Source organism: Rhinatrema bivittatum, chromosome 10 (assembly GCF_901001135.1).
Source record: "Rhinatrema bivittatum chromosome 10, aRhiBiv1.1, whole genome shotgun sequence".
In the NCBI taxonomy this organism is placed as follows: Eukaryota; Metazoa; Chordata; class Amphibia; order Gymnophiona; family Rhinatrematidae; genus Rhinatrema; species Rhinatrema bivittatum.
This window is the reverse complement of record NC_042624.1, coordinates 71,619,600-71,641,018: the sequence shown is the minus strand read 5'-3', so window position 1 is coordinate 71,641,018 and position 21,419 is coordinate 71,619,600. Positions and strand designations below refer to the sequence as shown.

The following is a 21,419-nucleotide window of genomic DNA, read 5'->3' as shown; positions in this document are numbered from 1 at the left end:
CTCATGTGTGCATAGGGTGACATTCTCATTCCTGCACGGTGAGGATGCCTGGCTCCCAAGCGCTTCACATCTAAAATGAGAGCAAGGAACACCATATTTTTTTTAGGAAGGCAATGTTCAACGGTTTTTATTCGGGTAAACACATGTACCTCGCAGAAAGTGCTTTAAAAAAAAAAAAAATTGCTCCCCCCTCAGGATGGACAAAAGTACCTGCGCTGTTTCACGTGTGGGCTTTCACCCAGGGAGCATTGGGATTAGGTTGGAGAGATGGAGGTTTCATTTGGAAATCACCGTGTGCACGTTTAATGCGTGCACTTTTTCTTCCAGCATCTTACTGGGGAGGGTGGGGAGTGTCGTTAATATCATATTTTGATGTACTGGTTACATCTTTTCCTGAACTGTTTCACTGTTGCTTTATTTGTTTAACTTCAATAAACATGCTTTCAAAATTAAAATAAAAAGCTCCAGTGTTCCCCTCTGGCCTTTGAAAATGAGTTTACAGGTCACCTGGGGATTGAAAATTGCTTTGTTAATAAACACTGGAGGTCGCTGGAAGCTTTGGGTGCATTTTACCATCTTGTTAATCCTGGTTTGGGCTTTGAATATCTTTTTCTAAATTATTTTATATTTTTAGTGTCTTTTTCTCATAAAAGAAAAAAAAATTAACTGGTACTCAGCATCATAACATCTGTGTAAAACTACTTGGTTAATTGCAGATTCATTTTTTACTTTCATAAAAATGTAGTTCCCATAGTGTAAGGATGGAGGTTGATGTCACAGTCGAGGGAGGGGTGTAACTGTGAAACCTGGCTGCTTGGAATATCAAGACCATGACTAGGGGTGGGTAAGAGAGGCGCTGTCCAGAGCACAGAGCCCCTTTGGGCAGAAAAATGACCATAATGCAAGCATGGCCCAGCAGCAGATGAAAAGTCAGGAAGAGAGCCGCTCTTCTCCTACCATACGGGGGGGGGGGGGGGGGCCTTGGGAGAAGAGAGGAGAGAGGGCAAGAAGGCTGGGAATCAGAGTGGAAGGAGAGAGGAGCGGGGATCAGGGTGGAGGGTCCAAATATACTTGCTTGCCCCTGGTGCTGAAATGCCTAATTATGACTCTAGAATATTTTGACTTCTAAAAAATATAGATGAAAAATAATTGTAAATCTTGTTTTGAAGATCACTTGCATCACAGAAATAATCTATATGCTTATGGGGCACATGCACTAAAACCCAGGCTAAGCAATTTTTGTGTGCACAAGCTAAACATTTAGGGGTAGATTTTCAGACCTGCGCGCGTGCGTACATATGTGTGCGCTACCCAGCGCACACACACATGTACACCCGATTTTATAACTTGCGCGTGCAGGCTTGCGCAAGTTATAAACTTGAGGGTCGGCGCACGCAAGGGGGTGCACACTAGTGCACCTTGTGGGCGCTGACGCCTGTGGGCTTCCCCCGTTCCCTTCCCCCTAACCTAACCTTCCCACCCCTTCCCCTAACCTTCCCCCCCAGCCCTACTCTAACCCCCCTTAAAATTGTTATCAAATCTTTTGCGCCTGCCTGGAGGCAGGTGCAGGTTGCGTGCACCAGCAGCCTGCCGGCATGTGATGCTCCGACGCAGCGGCAAATGGCCCCGGACCGCCCCGCCCCCTGACCGCCCCTTTTTGCAAGCCCCGGGACTTAGACGCGTCCTGGGGCTTTACGACGTCGCCGGGTCTTTATAAAATCTGGCCCTTAGTGGACAGGCTAAAATGCCACTTAACAGACCAACAGACTGCACTGCTGAGAGCGAAATATACATTTTTTATAAATACATCCATAAAAAAGTAGCTTGTGCCTGCAAAAAATTGGCCTTACAGTGATCTTTTAGGATGCATGTGACGAATTGCAAACTCCCCCAGCTAAATTCCCCAAAGTGATAGGGTCATTTAGTACAGGGGAACTCATCCCTTCAACAAGACTGACCCCATGATCCAGGCCCTGACATCCCACATCAAATCCCCTACAGCAAAGCTCCAACATCAAGGCAGCTCCCAACAAGAATTCCTGACTTCCATCAAGGCCTGAAACGCCTGATTTATAGCCCACTCCAATATCAGGCCTCCTTTAATGTTAAAGTCCCCGACACCATGATCCCCTGACCCCACATCAAGATCTTTCCAACAATAAAGCCCCCATAAAGGCTCCAACTGCCCCAAAACCAGGTCCTGCCCCCACTTCAAGCCCCTTTCAGCATCAAACCCTCTCACCCTGCGCACTACTTTTTGTGAACATTCTAATCTGTAGCGCAAAGGCCCTGTATCTTACTAAATTGTCTTGTCTATTTGGATCGCTATATTTAAGGGTTCCAAAACGAAGCTGTGATCAGCGGATCTCGAGTTTTATGAATTCCAATCATGCTCTTGCAATGACTCTCTGTGTGACCTCCTATCTAGACTTGATTGCATGGTAGTATTGCCCCCATCCCTGTCAGCTCTTGGGCAGAGGGGCACACGGGGAGGGCCAAGGACCACGAAAGGCTCCAGAACGTCCTGGGGTTCCTGCACAAGGCGGGGAAATGTCTTGCTTCTCAAGGCCCTTAGGGTTTTGATCATTCAAGGGCTCTCCTGCACACCAGTGCAGCCGTACAAAAGAACCCACTCCACCCCAAAACTGTTGCTCAAAACAAAAGTCTTTACTGCAAACTGGTGGCAGGAAAACAAAGTCCTTGTATTAATCTCCGCCCAGATGAGACCAAAAATCTACTCTCTTATACCCTAAAATAATCTCACCCTATTGTGTATTGTGAAACAACAATTTATTAAAGAATAATTTGTTAAAAAGTTATTTATTGCGGAATGGGGTAGGTTTCATATATTTTGATGCATGCCTTCGCGGCCTTGCTTCAGTTTTTGTATTATAATCATCAACTTACCGCCCTCCCACTCGCTTTTTTATTCAACTTTTTTAAATATGTGATTCACACATAATCACCTTTTTAAATATTTAAAAAAGTTGAATAAAAAAGCGAGTGGGAGGGCGGTAAGTTGATGATTATAATACAAAAATTGAAGCAAGGCCGCGGAGGCATGCATCAAAATATATGAAACTTACCCCATTCCGCAATAAATTATTTTTTAACAAATTATTCTTTAATAAATTGCTGTTTCACAATACACAATAGGGTGAGATTATTTTAGGGTATAAGAGAGGAAAACAAAGTCCAGCAGGATACACTAAGTGCAATAAACCGCAACAAGGTCCAAAAATACCCAAGAAATCCAAACATGGTCTTTTCTCACACTCTCCCCCCCCCCACAGGGGCAGGTACCCATCCTGACATTTATAGCTGGGGATTCCGTCTCATTACCCCCTCCCGCTCGTGCCGCCTGCTCCCCCCCACGGCAGCAGGAGATGGCGTTTGGTTAAACGCGACTCCTGCTGCCGAGGGGAGGGGGATTAGGGAAGGGAGGTGGGTCACCATCGATCAGATCGGGCAAGGGTCTGGTTTATCCCTGCCTGATCTGATGTTAAAAGTGGGGGGGGGGGGGTGGCACTTGCTACCCATAGCGATGCCTATGGGCTGGGGATTCACTGAATCTCTTGAAGGCTGTGACCCCACGCCACTGCCATCCACCCTGGGCCTTACCAGTACTGAAACTTCCTTTAGTGAGGTTTGTCAGATTTTCTTCGTCGGCCATCAGTCTGTATATTTTTCCCAGGCAGGGCTTTCTTCCACAGGTTGTAACTAATGCTCTTCTTCTCAGGGATCCTCTGACTTGGATTTTCTTCAGGGACATTTCTTCCTTCAGAATTTGAGGACCCTCCCCTCCTCTAGGCAGGCCTGACCACCTGCCCTGAGCAGGAACAAATTCTTCTCCCGAACCTTCCTTGTGGAGTGATAGCTCTGCTGCATCTCTTAACTCCTCAGTACTTCACATGGGTGCAGGGATTTCATACTTTTTCACAACCCCTCCCATTGAGGGGGTGGTGATATACTCACTACCTCACTCACTGAGGGCACTCAGAGCAGCTGAAGCTACAGATGCATGTTTGTAAGCAGGCCGGGCATGCATACCACGGGGGAGGGGGGCGGGCCAGCAGCAGCAAGAAAGGCCACGGGGGCCACTGGTGGCACCTACCCGCCGGCGGACGAAGAAGGAGAAATGCTGCAGGCCACTGGCACTCAACCCGCCGGTGGCTGAAAATGAGAGGCCCGGGTCTTCTGTTGTGCAGGCACAGCTTCCGCTCCCCCCCCACCCCCTCCCAAAGCAGGAAGGTCAATAGGCCGTGGTGGAGCTCATTCCACCATGGCTCAAAGACAACAGAAGGGCCGGGCCGTGGTGGTGCTCATCCCACCACGGCCCGAAGACAAAAGGCAGCCCTTGGGGCCGTGGTGGAGCTCATCATGCCACGGCCTAAAGACATCAAGAGGTCTGGGAGGCCTTGGTGGAACTTCGCCTATTGCTCATGTTGATGTTAATGTTTTTTGCCCCATTGTTTCTTGTAAACCGATATGATATGATTGGTATCATGAATGTCGGTATAAAAAAAGCCCTAAATAAATAATAAATAAATAAATAACGGAAACGAACGCCATTTACTACTGAATATGCTGACATATTGAAACGCACTCTTAAGCCCTTTGAAGAAGGACTTTTGTCTGAAACACTGTCCCGTGTTGGGCATTGGCGGTGATAACTGCAGTGGACATTCGGTGTGATATGCAGTGACCATATAGGTCTCCCTGGAAAATATGAAACACTTGGAAGAGAACACATGAAATTGGATATACAATGATCTTTCAGATAAGTTTGAATGCGATGTGTTTAATTTTCTTCAATATATTGAAGTAATGTGAATACTGATTTTTATCTGCAACAGAAACATTTTAAAAAATTGCATCACACTTGAATGTGGACCTGATATTTATCGCTTCTCAGCCTTTTGGCTAAGATCAAGTGTAGTGTGTAGTATCTATAAAGATTTTTTTAAAACTTTATTTGTCAGATGAGCATAGATGTCCTTCTTTCAGAAGTTGCATTCCTGTATAATTACAAATGTTTTACTAAATATTTGCTTAAGGATAGGAAGATCATTTGTTTCACCTTTTTATTTATTTTTCATGAGTCATGGTAATAGGAAAAAAAAAAAAAAAGAAATGTGATGACTCAGCATTACCAGTAGTCCGTTTAAGCTTCATTCAATGGAAGCACAGACTACTAGGACATACTCTTATGCCATTACAAAATGAGATGCATGCAGTCTAAAGTAATAACTCACATTTATCCAGCATATTTATCCAAAGGGTAACCTAAAGCATTTCATAATTTAGAACATCAGAAACATATATAGTTACCCTGGAACAGAAATTCTGCCTGGCAGCATTAGTTCATGTTGAATGTAATAATTTTAAAAGGAAAAAGATTGGAATGTTTTGTTACTACTGTAAGGGGGTGTCCATTTTTTGCCCCTACAACAGAAAGCCATGAATAAACAGAATTACCATTACAATATAGTAAAACTCCCATACCAAAACAACCCTAACAATCTTATCTATGAAAAGGCAACGCCTTGCATATTACATCAGGCCCTAGAACACCAATAAAACTCTTATTAGGAAACCAGGATGCTAGATTTCCCTACACTGAAATTACATGCCAGCAAACTACCTCACCTAAATTCCTCATCTCAGTCACAAATGCAGAAAACAGACAGACCCTTACCAAATACAGAATAAAGAGATCAGAAAGTATAAACGGAAATGTGCTGAGAACTGAACTGGAACCCACAACAAGCCAGCCTCTATATGCAGAGCATCAATGGAAAAATAGAAACATTAAAGACTTGCTAACTTGAAAATGACTGTCATAATAGGCTTCATCGATAGTGTAACCACTTTACTGCTCTGCCGTATATTTAATCATAGGTCATTCAAACAGCAGAAATGTCTCACATTGAACAAGCCATCAAGTGGGCAAATATCCAGAACAATATAACTTATTTAAGTATTTATTTATTAAAAGCAGTTATTTTCCACCTATAAAACTATGTTATTCTAAAGAGAGTGTTAGTGTAAATGGGCATGTGTATGTGTGTGGGACTGAGTGTGATGGACAGAGTAAGTGGGCATGTGTGTGTGAGGGAGAATGGGCATGAGTGTGTGTGGGACTGAGTGTGATGGACAGAGTGAGTGGGCATGTGTGTGTGAGGGAGAATGAGCATGTGTGAGTGAACCTGTAAGAGTGTGGGAGTGTACATGTAAGAGAAGAGAAAGTTTGTGCGCATACCCCTGCTCCATCCTTCACTCTTTTTCTTCCCCCTTTCGCTAATCCACAAGCAGCTCAGGGATGGACTGGAAATGTATGTTTATTTATTAGTTTGCAAACGATCCAAAATAAAGATCTTTGTTTGGAACACATTCTGAATGCCCTTTTCTTAGAAGGTCCCATTCATTGTTAACCAAAATAAGTAGAAGAAACTCTGTAAAGTTTTCCTTTTCCTACGGTTCACTGATATTTCTGTGCTCCGTCTTGAATCTCGGTCAGTGGTTTATGTATCCCCTTTAGAAGAACGATAAATCGCTTGGTGATGGTGTCAGAATTTACACAACACAACACAGACTATGCTGCTGGCAATTTGAAATGATCAGATTTAGGGCCCGATTTGCTAAGCCTTTTCTCCCATTCTGGGTCTATGGGAAATATGCTTAGTAAATAAGGCCCTTAATTTGTAGACAAAAAGGAAGTGGAACTGTGCAATGGGGCAGCAGCAGGGCTAGGCGTAACCTGTGCAAAGGAGTGGGTCCAGCGCCGGATGTGAACACAGAAAGCACACACTAATCTCTCTCTCTCTCTCTCTCTCACACACACATAAATATATCAACATACTCTTCATGCTTTTTCTCGTCCTTCTTATCCCACTGATCCTCCATCCCGCCACTCTTCATTTCATGAGCACTGGAGTCTGAAGGATGGCTGGGGGCAGAGCACTGCTGGGGATGGAGAATCACTGGGGTGGAGAGGATGGGACCCTCTCTCTATCCTCCTTCTCTCTGCCCTTGGGATCTTGGTCCTTCATTCCCAGCCCTACCCCATTAATTGTCCTGTGGTCCTTGTTCTCCCTCACAGTGGCTCTAGCGCCCCCAATCCCTGTTAGTCCTCGATTCCCCTGCCTCCCAGAAAATTACCCCCGCCAGCAAATCTCCTCTTCTCCCTCCTCCTTAGCCAGTAAGGCACAGGCCCCATCTCTGAGCCAGAATCAGCTGGCTCCCCCTCTGCCTTGGGGGTGCTAAAATTCAAAACTGTGGCCTACTCTTTGCCTCCTCGAGGGAGGAAGGACGGGAGGAGCACCACCGGCTTTTCTCACTCACCCCTTTATCTCTTCCCCTCAGTCAGTCACTGCTTCCTGCAACTCTGATCATCTCACAATTCAGGCCCTCCAATCCTTCACTCGCACCTGCACCTTCAGCGCCCTTACTCACAAGCCCCTTTCAGCTGCTCGCTCACACTTTTGCCCTCCCTCCAATCCCCCCTCACCTAATACTTGCCTCCCCTATATCTTCTCACTCAATCTCTTGTCCCTCCCTTCACCTTCACCCTCACTCTCCTTTCCCTCCCTTTGATCACTAACTCTCCCTCTGCAACATCCCTTCACAGTCTTGCCCTCCCCCCTCTCCCAGTGTGGTCATTAGGGGCAGAAACAACAGATCCTTGGAAGCCGTGGGATCAGTGAACTAACAGCAGTAGCAGTGGAAGCAGTGGGCCGATAGGCATTCACCACATGTGTCTTCAACCTTGGCTACTCTCCATCACAGCCTCCTCAACTGAGATGGGAAATCACATGAAAAGCAAGGCCATGGGGCTGAACTGCTCCAGCCCTCTCTGCTCTGCTTCTTCCATGGCCCTGGGGGACCAGAAATGATCTGTGAGGCTACTGGCTGTGCTTTGTTTCCAACAGGGGGAACCAAGAATTGATTTACACGATCGATTCTACCCCGATTCTCTTACCTAGGGCTTAATTTCTGGCAGAACACTGTTCTGGGTCATTCTGCCAGAAATGAAGCCCTAGGTAACAGAATGAAAAAGATTTAGCACACGTTTGAAAACATGTGAGCGGCAGCACCATCCATCAAGGCCCGAGGTTGACAATTGGCACTACTGCTCAGTGCTCGCCAGTCTCAAGCTTGTGCTAATTCATCTATTTTTTTGTGTGTGTCTGTTCTTTGCTCTGCAGTATCTGCTTCAGGATCACCCCCTCCTCCTCCTCTTCTGTTCCCTAGAGAACAGGAAGGGAGGGGGGAACAGCAGAACCAGTGGTGGTGGTGGTGGTGGTGCCGGGGGGGGGGGGGGGGCAGTGGCACTCTCTGCCCCGGGCTCGGCCCTCATCCCCCTCGTCCTCCCTGCAGGCTGCCTGGATGGAAGGGGAGGGTTGCAGCAGAAGATCCCTGCGGTTCTGCCTGTTAAATGAGAGAAGAAGTAAAGTTCCAGGCTCCTTCCCCCACACACATTAAGTCCTGGGAATGACACGCCCTGCGATTATTTATTTATTTTGTCTATGAAGAAGCCTGCTTGTTTATTGCCAGTATGACTTGCCAATTCATTTAAAGGGCACTTAACAAGGCAAAACGGTGTTCCCGAAAGAACCGGCTTTTTGATCCAGGCCGGCTGGTTTGCGATTTGCTCATCAGCCAGGGCCTCGCAGCGGGACGTCTGCTGCACAATAGCCTTACCCTGATCACTTCCTGAAAAATGCTGCAGTTTGTACCAGCGTGGCAGGATGATCAGCCCTGGCTTCTGCAGCCTGGCACTTTTAAGAGGAGGAAGTGAAACTACTTTTCTCTTTTGTCAAAACAAGATTGATAAACAAGCCGATAAGCTTCCTGAGTCTCTGAACAACAAGCATGACTTTAAGAGGTCACTTCTAGTGCAGCACAAAGCAAGCTCTGCACTTAAGGCAGCCCAGGAGTGATAAAGGCGGGTGTATATGCATCTGTTCAATAGTTTCCAGGTCCTGTGAGCTTATTTTACTGGTGAGAGAAATACATTTTTTGCACACTCTGTTATGATGTAGACGCGCCCCCAGTGCTAGGGAAGGTCTTCGATGCACTCCAACCTGAGCCATCTAATAGTGCCTCCAAAACATATCCAGCTTAGTTTCTTATCATCAACGAAACATCCAAAGGTACAAAGGGGCATATGGTGAACATTAGGTGGTACCACATCCAGAACACAGTATCTATCAAATATGCAGAGTTGAAGGTATGGAAGTCCGTACTCACATTCTCTCGTGGTAATTTCCACAGTACAATTTTTATTGGCATATCATTTTTGCCCTCAAATATTTATAATCATTGGTCCAACCCTCAGTTTTTAAATTTTTTTGTAAGCAAGCAATATTTCTTAAATTTTTGTATTTGTGTGCTTTAACATTATAAAACAAAATAGCACTTATCCAATGAAGGTGAGGGGCGGCGGAGGGAACAGGCAGCGTGCGCTGGGCTCGGCGCACGCAGGTTGCACAAATGTGCACCCCCTTGCGTGCGCCGACCCCGGATTTTATAAGATACGTGCGTATCTTATAAAATCCAGCATACTTTTGTTCGCATCTGGTGCCTGAACAAAAGTATGCCCACGTGTACATTTATAAAATCTACCCCTATATGAGGTCCTCACCTTCTAAAAATATATATAACCAAAAAAATTGATTTGGAACATTTTTCAGCGTTCTAGTAGCGTTTAAGTGTTGTTTTATATTATATGTTACGGGTTACAACACATTAGCAGTTATTGTTTTGCATGAGTTGAAGGGTATGTCATTGATTTCACAATGCTAGTCCGCGTCATGCTCATATGAAGCTTTATTTAATATTTTATTTAGCTGGGTCTGTTGTGTTAGATTTCATTTTTAATTAGACTATAAATTGCTTTATTAATCTTTGTGCAGTGGATGCAGGCATGGGAAGGCTTGGGATGCTTATTAGCTGCATGGTGAATGGATAGGATAATATTTAAAGTGTGGCATTTGAATAAGGATGCTACAAATTTGGCAGACCATTCTATGATCTCGTTCTCCCGGGGGTCATACCATGGGAACAGTAGGAGTGTTGTAGAAATGTTGCCAAGAGCTGATAAATAACAGCTGATCTTGTTAAGGAGGGAAAACTAATGATGAGCCCCAAAGAGCAACAGATGTTTCAACACCGCAGTAAGGAGTCTAGCCTTGCTGTGACTCAAGCCAAAATTGTGCGATTCAAGTAGGCATTTGTCTATAAATAGAATCTCCATTAGCTATTGGCTGTGGTAGCAACAACAACACTGCTGGACAATTTCCACCCCCTGCTCCCTGCAGGCTCATTATTCTTTGCATGACCACCTGACATGCCATGCTGGATATTGAAATGTATCAGGTACAAGATCTCTTTAGGCCTGAAACTTGGCAAAGGTCCAGTGGAATGTGGACGGAGTGGACAGGCCATCCATTAACCACCGAACAGCGGAATTCACATAATCTGGTTGAACAGGACGTCTGGCAGTGCATCCCGTGAAGAACGTGCACAGCACCAGACGGAAGGCCGGAATAACTTGTACTGTGTGGGGTATAAATAAGCAGAAGAAAAACACGTCGGAGCACCGTGGGATATTGTGGTTTCTTGGGTGGCGCAAGATAAAGCAGGGCACCCTACGTACCCGAAAAATAATGATATCCCATGACCTACAATGTGCTGAAGTGCTTTATGAGGATCATCTCTATCCTCCACCTTGTCTGTCTCTTTGCCTCAGAACCATAAAGAGGACCCAGGGAGCACAGACCATACTCTTCTTGCCAGCGGGTTTGTTTATAAAATAGGAAGAGCAAGGATGTGAATAATCTCAGGCCTCTTCCCACAACGCCACACCTGTCAGGGAGACCTTGATCCACTCCTGGTGGTTTTGTCAGCTCCCATGCTTTCGCACTCTGAGATCTGCCATCCCGTTTTGTCAGTGCTAATCCCAGACTGCTTCGAACTAGCAATGGAAGAGCCAGGACGGGCTCAAAGAGCACTGCCGGAACAGATCTTTCTGAGAGGCTTTTCATGTGAGCTACAGCAAATATGAAAAACTGCCCCAGAAAATCTTGGGACTGCTTTACATCCTCAATCCTCTGATGATGTCCTAACGTAAAAAGTTTCTCTTAACAGCATAAAAAAAAAAAATGAAGTCCTGGGTCTGTGTTCACTTGAACCCTTTTACCTGTTCTCTTTTGAGGCAAGGAAGGCAGGGAATGAGGAATGGTGAGATCTGCAACAAAGGGTTGCTATGGATGCTTTCTTGAAAGTTTGTAATTGCATATTTTTATTTAAAAAGTTTTCATGTCTTTTTTTTCTATGCCAGATGCTCTCAACTCTGGCTCTCAAGGGCTGTAAGCATGTCTGGGTTTGATGATTTCCACAATGAATATTTATTAAATGTATTGGCATTAAATGTACTTGGTCTAAGTACAAGGCTAATTTGCATGCATCCTGAAAACCCAGACCTGTTTGCAGCCCTTAAGGACTGGAGCTGGGAACTCTTTCATCATATGAAATACTTTACTTACTAACAGAAAGAATGGAGAATGTCTCCTGACTTGATTCCTTAAAAAAGGAAAGGCGAGGAATATTTCTTAGCATACACAAAATATATACAATGTGGAAGTGAATATCAGATTTCAACTGAAAAGGAGTAAAAGGGCTTTGGAACTCAGATGTCCACCTAATCTGTCACAATGCCGGCCAACATCAGGTCGCTTCTCTCCGACTGCATTACTTGTCCTGTTTGTCCTGGTTTTTAACCCTTAATGATTTCTTTAAATAGTTCTTCCAGTTTCATGTCCGAATGCTCTGCTTGATGTACCTCATTTTGAGATTTACTGTAATCTGTAAGGCGATTCATAAGTGTCCCTAAATAAATAAATATTCTTTCAACTTGCGCCTTTACTAAATAATAGGCAGGTAGCTATTTCACATGCAGTGCTCCTCACTAATGCTATTCTGGTCCATCTTCTCTCATTTATTTTAGGCAGCTTGGGCTAGGACAAAAATGAGAACGTTTATTCAAAATCAGAAGGCTATTTTTTTTTCTTGGTGGTGGCATGGGGGAGAGGGAGGTGAGTGTGTGCAGGAAATAGTAATCTCTTATCCCACTTTAAATAGTTCTCTGTGAATATTTTTAACAGCATTTTTTTTTTATTTGATCTTGCTTAGACTACTGCGGTTTCCTCTTTGCAGGCCTCCTGCTGAACCGTCTTTCTCCACTGCAATCTATTCAAAATTCATCTGCATGACTTCTCTTCCATTAATGTCACTCCTTTTTTTTCAAGTGGCCACACCGGCTCCCTGTCTGCTTCTGCATGCAGTCCAAGCATCTCTTACTCACCTATAAATGCTTCTACTGTGCATCTCCTCCTTTCCAATCAGTTTCTTTGACTGGGTGACCAGAGAGATGGATAAGGGAAGGGTGCTAGATCTAGGGGGCTTGGATTTCAGTAAGGCCTTTGACAAAGTTCTGCATAGGCGGCTTATACATAAACTGCGCGCCACTGCTGTGAGCCCTATGAGATAGATATTGGTTGAGTGGGGGAGGTGACAAAGGGTTGTATTAAATGAGGCTCACTCCAAGGACAGGGGCAATATTAGTGATGTGCTGCAGGGATCATTCTTTGAACTGCTTCTTTTTAACATTTTTGTACGAGACATCTTGGAAAGATTATCAGGAAAACTTTGCCTTTTTGTGGATTATACCAAAATCTGAAACAAACAAGGCTAACCCTTAGAGGGCAGCAAAACTGCCAGCAGAAACACCTGGCCACCAGCCAAAGACACAGAAAAGAGCAGGCGAATGAGCGCAGGCAGATCCCATCCCATTTGCAGCTGAAGAACAAGGCCCATCCCATTCGTGGACAGAGAGAGGCCTAGTGAGGCCACGGACAGAACCCACCTCATTCGTGGCCGAAGTCAAAGAGACCCAGTGGAGAAATACCATAGGGGAAATACCACAAGATTCACTAAGTTGCATTACTCTGTGACCAGCTTACTGAATTCGGTGGTATGTTTCCCAGGAGAAAAATATAGTGGCTTATCTGGTCCCAGGGGAGATTGCATGACCATGGCCCCACTGCCTGGGGCCGCCCTCTTGTTATAAAATGTTCGATCAACTGTCATAGCAACTGCCCCCAATGTAGAAAAACCCCAGGGGTCTAGTGAGACCCCTTGTGTCTGCTGCTCTCTGAAGCATCCTTAATAGTGGAAAAGTAAAAAACAGACTGTTAGGTTTTACTCCTCAAGAAGGGAGGAGTTGGCAATCTGTTATGAAGCGGCTCCTGAGGAAGGAGGAGTAGCAATCTGATATGCTCAGCTCCTGTAGAGGGATGACTGCGACCCCAGGAAGATATCCTGATAGGGACCACCGGCTAGGCTAGAGTGCGGAGACAGACACAGATAATTCTTTTATTAGACGGGTTAGTAGAACCACCAGAGGTGGCAGTAGTGAGCTGATATGCCCGGCAGGGCTGAAGTCCCTCAGGTACTGGAACAGCGATACCAGGGTTGAGCTGTAGAGAAACTATAGATAATGAGTAGATAGAGTATGCTGTGTTCATAGCCAGAACTAGATGACAAAACTCACATAAGGTCTTGAGGAAGCTCAGTAGCTGGAAAGGGTTAGGCCCTCGAGCAGCGAGTACCTGGTTCCAGGGAAAGCTCTGAGAGAGTGATGATAACTCACAAATGTCAGTATCTGCGATAGCTTCCAGGCAGTAGAGAATCTTCAGAGTGTTCAGGAACATGGGCCCTCGAGGAGCAAGTACCCGTTCCTGTCTGCAATCTCAAATAAAGAAAAGAGAGCGAGGCCCCTGAGGAGCGGGTAGCCCTGGTAAGTCCGAGGAGGCAGAGTAGCTTGGGAGTAAAGCTGAAGCAATCCCCTTGCTAACTCGATTCGTTAGCAAATACTGAGATCTTTTATATTGGAAGCAGATGACGTCATCTCAGGGGGACACCCCTGAGGTTCGCGCCCTTGCTGGTACATCAATCTGAGCGCGCGCGCGCCCCCTACGTCATCAGGAACATGGCGGATCCACAGCATCATGCAGGTCCGGGGACGCCGGAGGGAGACGGCAAGCAGACGCCGCGGCATCTAACCGTCCATCAGACCTGGAGGGAGTCGCCACAGAGGTAAAGAGGGCGGAGTGAGGGTGTCGAGCAACGACGGACGCAACACAGACAGAGGTTGCAATACAGGCCCTTCCCCTCCCTTTCAAACTCCACCCACTTTTTAAAGTTCTTGCCAGACATCTGACCCCACAAAAAAATGGCAATCCCATTCTCCCCCCCCCCCCAGAACCCCTCTTTGCTGTACCTTCAAAATCCCTGGTGGCCTTGTGGAACCCGGAGTACCCCCTAGGTAGCCACGCGTATCTTATAAAATCCGGGGTCGGCGCGCGCAAGGCTGCGCAAAATCGGCAGCCTGCCTCCGTTCCCTCCCGTGTCCCCTCACCTTCCCCTCCCTTCCCCACCCCCCGGCCCTACCTAAATCCCCCCCCTACCTTTGTTGGGCAAGTTACGCCTGCTTGAAGCAGGCGTAACTTGCGCGAGCCGCCTCGCATCCCCCGGCACAGGCCGCAGTGCTGGGGGACTCGGGACCGCCCTCCCAGCCCGCCCCCGAACCATCGCCACGCCCTGGACCGCCTCCTGACCCCGGACACGCCCCCTCCCGCCCCTTTTACGAAGCCCCGGGACGTACGCACGTCCCGGGGCTTTGCACGCGCTGGCGGCCTATGCAAAATAGGTGCGCTGGCGCGCGAGTGCCCTGTGCGCATAAATCCAGGAGGATTTACGCGCGCAGGGCTTTTAAAATCTAGCCCATAGTCTCTTTTCTCCCCAAGGTGTGGATCCTTTGTTGGATGGGGGGGGGGGGAAGTTACCTTCCAATGCCCCGAGTGCTAAGGGTGTCTCTGGCATGTTTCTGTGCTCCTGGGAGAGGAGCATCCTGTGATGAAGTTCACACTGTAGGCCCATTATGCAAAAAACTCCAGACTCTGAGGTGGTGTCCAAAAACAAAGTTTACTTCTGGATAGGCAGTGATAATTGGGCTCAGTTTATTCACTCTCAGCCCCACAATTAATCTGTGCACTTTACAGTTCTTTCTCTCAATCTGTGCAGGAGTTTCCCCCACAGAACCCCCACTTCCAAGGAGTAAACGGAGTGGAGGCCCTAGATGGAAAAGATACCTACTTTTAGTTGTGAGTCAGGGATTCCCCTGCAACCCTGGATACAAATATACAAAACAGTCTTGGCACAGAGAGTTGCATAATTCTCGCCTTCTCCCTGGGGCGAGTATTCCTGTGTGGTGTCCTCAGTGTTCTCAACTTATTTCTTACTCACAATTCGTTGTTTTCTTGGTGCTTTGATCCCTTATGGGAGGAATCCAGATGGAACAGCAGCTTCTGAAATTCCCTTCAGGTAGGAAGGGGCAGTTTCCTCCTGAGCCTCAAATGCAAAGTTTTTTTCCCTTCTAAACCAATTTAACAGTGGAGGCTGCAGGCACCAGGTCACCACTTCCTCTGTCCTCGTTGAGGGGTTGAGGGGCAGGTCTTCCCTGACTTGGGCTGCTGGGCAGCCCCCAAAAACAGAATTCCCCAATCCCCGAGTCCAGGTGGTGCGCAGGGTTTCACCAGGCCTCCTACCAAGAAAACGCAAAAGCCCAAACTATACCCAGAGGGATAATCCAACCAGTTAGTGATGTAGACTGGAAGGGAACCCTTCCGACCCTGGTCAGATCCCACAGGGTGGGTTAGCCTGCTTTCCTTGACTGGGCCTGAAAAACAACAAAGTGATGCTGAACTGCCTCTTAACTTCACAAAACCCATAAAAGACTGCCCACAGACTTCCTTTTAGGGAGCTGCTTAAAAAAACCTCTCAGGGGGGACGGCCGTTCCAGACCCCCTCAAAGGGAGGGGCTGCATCTGAATGGAAACCTCCCCCTTACTGACCTGCACTGCTCCAGCTTACAAACGGGACGTACCCAGGGCCTACTGGTAACCGAAAATGGCTGTTGGCTACACAATAAAGGATGGAGAGAGAGAAAAGCACAAGAGGTAGAGAAAACAGAGGGAAGGGGGCTGTTGGAGAAAGACAGGAAACAGCCAGAACAAAGAAACCAAAATAGACAAGAGAAGAGGAGGCGGGTGAGGAAGAGCAAGCAGGGAGATAGGAAAAAAAAAAAAAAAAGCCAGAGAGAGACAAAGAAAGGTGAGACAAGAAGGAAGCTGATAAATCTGAGCAGGGATGACAAAGAAGCAGCAAAGAGCAAAGGGCTGAAGCATTCAGAGCGTTGTCTGCCATATGCTTCAGGGTAAAGATTTCTATTAGATTCCAAGCATACTGTACATCCGGTAAGACAAGAATACAGGAGCAGAATTGTTTGAACTAGTTTGGGCAGAAAAAAATCTCAACTTTATGGATGTAAACAAGAGGACTGAATGCCATGGAGAGGAGCAGAGAATGCTGTAGAAAAGAAGTATTCAGGTATCTCATCCCTTGCAGACTACAGAGGCTGATGACATCTGCTCATAAACACATCAAAGCAGCGAGTGCAGCCAAATTCCACCAGGAAGGTTGTGTAATGACACCTCACCAATAAGGAGGCCAGAGACAATCTGCAGAGTGATCTACTGAGAGAGACACTTCCTGTAAAAGTGGGGTTTGGCCTTCCTGTGGTCCACTTTCTCCCATGTTTCATCACACCCTTGTAACAATATGGACCGTTGGTGTAGTTTTGAAAGAGTCCTGAGGGAGCATGACAGAGAGAGAAGTCATTTTGTAACTGGAGGGCTGCAACTGACTGCCTGAGTCACCTGCCCCTACCCCACAGTGAATGACATCATCTGCCAACACCTATCTGCCTATATAAGATCGGGCCCTGCGGCCTGCAAGTTAGGGAGCATGAGAGAGAGAAGTTCTTTTGTGACTGGAGGGCTGGAACTGACTGCCTGAGACACCTGCCCCTGTCCTGCAATGAGTGACATCATTAGCTGACACCTACCTGCCTAAATAAGTTTGGGCTCTGTGGCATGCAGCTGCCAGTGTGCAGCCAAAGCCGTATGCCAAAGGGACAAGCCTCTTCTAGAGAATTTGATTTCTGGATACTTGTTTGAATCTTTGTTAATGGGTAGGAAACAAAAGAGGAAAATCGTGGCTTCCTCTCCAGCTAACGGTAAAAATAAGATCTTTGGTCCTATTGATATGCATTTTCCAGGGCAGTGGGCTCCGTGGACAATACTACATCTTACTCTCAATGTTCTGGGGCATCTCTGAGCCCTGGTCAGAGCCAGCCACAAGTACAACCTACTGGGTTGCCACTTGAGCCTTCAACATCTATGTCTCCAATTAGACCATTTAGAGATAGTTTGGACTTTGATAAGATTAGCATTAGAGATTCCATGTCCACATCTGCAGATAGAGTATCCGAGACAGGAGAGACTGTGACTAACCCTTTACCTCTTGATCAAGATTCTAATAATACAAGGGATCCAACAGATATTACAATTGTTGATATGTGGAGGTTAATCTCCCAAATAGATAAGGCTCTCATTAAATCTTTGAATCAACATGATAAATTTTCTACTTAAAAAAGTAAAAAATGAGTGAACTTCAGGGAAGAATAACATCTTTGGAATTGATTAGGCACTATGGGGTCTCAAGTTTCATCAATTCAAGCTTTGAATAATGCTCACATTAAAGATATAAACTACCTGCATGGTCAATATGAGAAGTTAGAGAATATTAGTTGCTCAAAAAATCTCAGTTTATTGAACTTTCCTGTATAACATTTATTGACACCTATGGAATTATTTAAGAAGTACTTAAGGGTGGTTCTACGTTTTCCATCTGATAGAGAAATTGTATTATCTAAAATTCAGTATGTTTCTGGATTTGAGAGAGATATGATAAATGATGAAGGAATGATAGACATGCTGATTCTTACTAGTCCTAATTTATCAGATTTTTTTGGAATCATCTATTGATAATATTCTAGTAAGTGCAACATTATTAGTTTCTTTTGTTTCAGAAATGGATAAAAATCTAGTCTTGCAGAAATATTTCAATAAGGATCTTTTGTTTTGTGGGCAAAAAATTCTCTATATTTCCTGATGTGTCTAAGGTGACCTAAGTTCGGAGGAAACCGTTTTTTCAATGGAGGCACAAAGTTTTAGTGCCTAGGGGCTTCTTTCTTTTTAAAATTTCCATGGAAATACTTGGTTACATTTCAGAAGAATGCATTTGTTTTCCAGGATCCTTCACATTTAGAAGTATTTATAGTGGATAAGTCTCAGATGATTAAGAGTTGTTGTCTGGCTAATTGCAATCTAGGCTGGATAAAAATGAGTCTCCTTATTTTGTTTAATTTGTACTTATTCTTATTTGCTTGGGAATAATCTCCCTTCTAACTGTTAAGAGAACTGTATCATGATTGTATGAAAGATATTTCTTATGCTGATTTTATTTGTCTTTTGAAATGGAATGGGTAATACGCAAGATATTCTTTGCCTTGTTTAAATTTTTAAACTCTAATAAAAATAAAATTTTAAAAACAAAAAGAAACAGATTCCTTTTCATTGCCCAGGAGTGGAGGGAATATCATCAATTATCTGTAGAGCAGGCATTCATTCCTCTGAAAAATACTGAGGCCAGATCACACTCTGCATATTCGACTGTTCTCCAGTCTAGATTTTTTTATAATTGTCCCTGCCTTCTCCCCAGACATTTACCTATTGCCGCTAATACACTTTTTCATTTATAGACGGTGACCTGTGAACTTACTGAATGGTTACAAAACATTTTCTATATGCAATAGAAACAAAGTTGTGTTAGGTTGGGCTTGAGCTGAGGGGCTTCCTGGTTTCTGAGTCCCTTGATGGCACTGGTAAAGCCAGGATTGTGCGAACTGTGTACCTTACAGTTGCACCTGTGAAACCACATGTCTGAGGGAGTGGATCAGCTCCGGAAACATACATTTTCTTTACTTACTTAATAAAAACTTCTGTTCCAAAGATCAAAGTGCTGTACAAATTATCATTATATAATATACTTAAACACATTAATAAAATACATAAAAACAGACCTGCATGCAATCAGGAGACTTCACCACCTACCCTCTCTCATACAACAGTGGCATTTTACCTAAAAGTTTTCCCTCCTTTACCTCCACACCCACTACTGTGGAAGCAATCAGGTATTCAGCTGTTTACGAAAACCCAAATAATCTGTCTCCTGCTGAATCTCCAATGACAACTGATTCCAAATTACAGCGACTACCATAGAAAATGCTCTTGCCGTTATTCATGACTTCTGAATCACTTTAAAAATGAAGACTCCTTCCATAAAGGTCCCTGACTAGACCATAAAGTTTGATTTGGGACATACCACTCTATCTTATCATGTGGATAACATGGACACACCCCTCTAAGCAACTTGAAAACCAAAGGCAACATTTTAAGTTTCACTCATGCTCAATTGGAAGCCCGTGTATTATACTCAGCATATTAATCACTAGGGTTCTTCTTGAACACTAGGGATGTGCAATCCCAACATTTTCAGTTCGGTTCAATTTTTCATTTCTGAGGTGTTTTTTTCCGGTCTGGATTCAGTTTGTTTATGTAGTACCCTCTGTATACCTTTCATGGAGGAAAAGCCAGAGCACTAATGATCAACTGCTGCAGACTCTCTCAATATGGCTGCCTTAATATGTCATATTACTGCGTCATATTACTGTACCATGCTTCAGGACACCCGACTCTTAAAAACCAATGGAAAGAGGGAAGGATTTTTTGAAACAGCTGAGGCTGGGGGGGGGGGGGGGGGGAGGAGATTGGTTAGAAGTACAGGAGGAAAACAGGCTAGCTCTGTCTCAGCCTAGATACATTTGCTAATCTTCTTGTGGGTATCTGCTTAGGTTGAGCAGATGAGCACCGAGAACAGTGTGTGGCTGGAAGTTGTCATTGCTGATTCTCCAGGCAGTAGAGTGGGGACCAGACAGTGTAAGGGAGCTACATAAGGAACTGCTAGGTCTTTGTAGTGCAGTACAAGAAGCTGTGGCTTGCTAGGTCTCCAGACAGCAGAGCGGTTCCAAGATCTGGAAGTGTAAATCTGCAGATTACCCTCAGCCTTGGGGGTGGAGTGAGCACTTTGGTTGACACACACTCAAGAGAACAGACTCTGGCATAGGGCTCTGGTTAATATCTGGGTTGCCGTTCCTCTGTTGTGACATTCTCAGTTACAAAATGATAGTGTGTATCTGCTTCACCACTAAAAACCCAGGGATTACAAGTGAATCTAGTTCTGCGTTGTTAAACCAAGACCGCCTGTAAGATTTTGGTGTTCATAGGCAGAGTGCCATGGCAACACCCCTTTGAAGCCATGCCAGCATATGGCCCTAAAACAAGGAGAAGCAGGCGCGACTTTGGTCTGAATATTTGGCACCTTAGGAAATTGCCTATGTTGTCTATGCCTAAATCCAGGCCTGTGTGAAACACTGATTTTTTAAAATCTCGGCCCCATCAACAAACCCTATGGATGAAAGGGGCATCTTTTTGCTCACTTCAGCTACACTAGCAGTTTGCTTCAATATTGATGGATCCTCTCAGAAAGACAGAAGGTACAGTCTTACGGCTGCAAGTGTTGCAGCACACACCTGGGTAAAGCTGGAAGACAATTATATTTGCTTGTGTATATGCATTTCTGGGCCCAGAATACAGACATACTCCCCGGGGAACATAGTGAGCTCACAGTAATTCTAAAATATCCAAGGCCTGGGTATTAGTGAACAAAAAGATATACAAAATCCAGAAGAATACTGCTCTTATACTATTTGTATTGAATATGGTCACTGGTGTCTGTGTTTGTGGTTTAACCCTTTACTTCTTCATGCACGGTTTTTAATGCAGTGTGTTCTTGCAATAATAAAAGCGAAATTCAGTATGCTTGCTGATGCACAGGGACATTTTTCCTCAGATGTATATTCACAGGGGAGGAATCCATTATTACACAGGCCACACTGCTGGGTGGGGCTACATTTAATTATTTTTTTTATTTGGTTCATTTGCCTAAGTGAAAAACAATAAAACTAGATAAAAATCCATAAAATGAAAACAAAATGAGCAACAAGAAAAAAGAAAAAAAAAAGAAAAAAGAAAAAATAGGCCTCCAGTAGCCTAGGCTAGGTCCACTCGGGCCAAAAACAGCTCAGGCCTGGTGCCAAGACTGTTTTGGCCCTGAGACTTGTTCCCAGTGCCAAGACCTGACCCTGAGGTCTGCTCCCAGTGCCGAGGCCTGGCCCTGAGGTCCAAACCCAGGACTAGTCCCAGCACTAAGGCCCAAGCCAATGCTGAGGTCTGGCCCTGGTGCTGAGGCCCAGCAGTGATGCCTGGTCCCAT

The 21,419-nt window shown here is 45.2% G+C and overlaps 1 protein-coding gene and 1 pseudogene across 3 annotated transcripts in view; one reads left to right on the top strand and one right to left on the bottom strand.

The window, feature by feature from the left end:
* The window catches only part of KIAA0040 (KIAA0040 ortholog), a 54,156-nt gene that overhangs the window by 21,674 nt on the left and 11,063 nt on the right, over positions 1-21,419 (bottom strand). The gene's annotated exons all lie outside the window — the stretch shown is intronic.
* LOC115100488 lies at positions 4,904-4,975 on the top strand (annotated as a pseudogene).